This window comes from Penaeus japonicus, unplaced genomic scaffold (genome assembly GCF_977035675.1).
Source record: "Penaeus japonicus unplaced genomic scaffold, GWHDUDI00000001_assembly GWHDUDI00000012, whole genome shotgun sequence".
Lineage (NCBI taxonomy): Eukaryota > Metazoa > Arthropoda > Malacostraca > Decapoda > Penaeidae > Penaeus > Penaeus japonicus.
In genome coordinates, this window is record NW_028234414.1 from 21,243,439 (window position 1) to 21,245,647 (window position 2,209).

Here is a 2,209-nt window from a genome sequence, read left to right on the forward strand (position 1 = left end):
TATAATATGAAGATATATTAGATATACAGTATATACAGAATTATATCTTCTACAAATGAAATTAAAATAATATTATCCTTACTGTTATCATCTAGTGTAATAATAATGATAATAATAATGAATAATTGTAATTTCTGTTATGGTTATTCTACTGTCATTATAATTATCAACATTATCAGAATTGAATTGTCACATAGTTTTGGGGTTTTTGAGTTCTTGAAAAAAAAAATACAATAAAGACATTTCCAGTATAAGAATACCTGTATCTTTTTACTTTTCTGAGAATGTAGAAAAAAAAACAAATATTCTTGTTTTATCTATTTATTTATGTTTTTTTGGTTCGCAACGAATTTGTTATTCCCGAGAAATTGCAATCCCGATTCTGTTTATCCTGTCCTTATTTTGTCGAAGATAAATAATTCAATATAAACTCGCTTTTGAAAGTAAGAGAACGCACGCGGAAAAAAATCGGGCAAATGATAAATCTGGGAATATTTAGCATATAATCATGAGTAGACTAGGTATTCTAGAAATTAGAAATAAGTTTTGTACTCCCTTCCCGAAGGCTGTAGTAAACACGAATTCATTCATGACCACACTTTCACCTTTCCCCGGCAGTTTCCATGTCACTTTCAGTCGTTTCTAAGGATCCCGTTTTTGTATAGCAGAGATTCGACATTATTCAAACACAGCACGTTCATTCGGAGCGCCCGTAAAATATTCATTTAGGGACGAGCCGAGGACGAGAAGCCCCAGAACAGGAGGACGAGCGAGGGAGAAATAGGAGAGAGAAAAGGGTGAACCGGCACCTCTTGCGGGCCAGCTGATCGCGGCAGAGCCATCTCTCGGCGGCGACGGCAAGCAGGTCGTGTTTTGTTGGTAGTCGTCCGTGCAAGTCTTGCAGGTCGTGTGGTGGAAGAGGAGGTGGTGGCACGGCCGCTCTGCACCAGTACTCCATGTGACCCTCGCGAGGTTGCACGCAGGAGCAGCTCTCCCGCACGGCTTATCAGTGGGTCCGCTGCCTCACTCCCCTCATAGCTGTGAGGTTGAAGGCAAGTGGTGTTCCTGGCGGCGTATTAGTGTGTGTTTCGCCTGGTGTGGGAAAGGCCGAGTCGCTCTGGGTGGGCATGACTTACGCGATGCTGACACTCGGCTGAGGGAGAAGCCGTGCTTTGGAGGTGCCGAGGAGGTGCTCTCGAACCCGGATCCCCGACCGAGGTAGGCGTGGATAGCAGCGGACTGACCCGCGTGAGCTGCCGGGCACGGACATCGGCGAGAGCACAAGAAGGAAGGAGTGTATCGGAAAATAATGGTTAAAACATCACGTAAACCGCAGTGTGCGTTGCGTGATGTCGAGGCCCGAGTGTGAGGTTCATCTTACGCGACTCCGGAAGGCGGTGTGCTAAGCGTAGCAAACGGCAATACCACGTCTGCCTGACTATCGCCGCCACACGAAATAGGAGAGATTTAAAATGTCCCGTAGCTCTTAGCGTCAGCCCCTTTCGAGCATTCCTGGGGAAGGTGTCCGCTGAAAAGGGGTTGCGGCAGCGTGGGGAAACCCCGCTATATAGATCCCCCAGAGCCTGTAAGTCGTGGTAGAAATCGAATAATTTCATATATGTGATGAACTGCGGTGTACTTCGTGCTTGTGATTTACCCGAGGACATGTGTGAGGGAGTGATACGAAGAACAAATTATGCTTTTTGTGCTTGTGGTTGCAGCCAGGGGCACACACACACTCACTAGGACACTACGGAGAGAATAACTTCAAGCCTCGCCGATAATAATCAAGGTAAGTGAACATTGCTTGTGTATGCTGTCATCTATGAAGTTAGCGATGGGCGTGGGCGTTATATAGGTTTTCACTCTTAACACGAACACACGCAATCACGTTCACCCATACGTTTTTTTTCTCCATATGGGCTATATCATAGTAGTGACAGTGAGAAAGTTGAAAGTACATACTGTCACTGCTTTCTATGGGAGATGGGTGGGTGGGGGTGGGCGTATGACACAGCATAGCAGAGGTTCTAGAGAAGAAGTATAATTTGATTGTGGACGAAACTGTGCAAATATTGATAGTTCGTTAGCTCCCCCGCTTTATACTCCGTGCGTTATCAAGCAGTAAAATTGTCTCGGTTGACCTCTCACTCAGATATATTGTTTGTGCATTATATATATATATATATATATATACATACACATATAT

The 2,209-nt window shown here is 44.5% G+C and overlaps 1 protein-coding gene across 1 annotated transcript in view; it reads left to right on the top strand.

The window, feature by feature from the left end:
• Positions 1-304: 304 nt before the first annotated feature.
• Mgat4a (alpha-1,3-mannosyl-glycoprotein 4-beta-N-acetylglucosaminyltransferase a) overlaps positions 305-2,209 on the top strand; it is a gene marked incomplete in the record, with an annotated part of 187,415 nt that continues 185,510 nt past the window's right edge. Inside the window, 1 exon segment of the mRNA XM_086542614.1 lies at positions 305-1,792.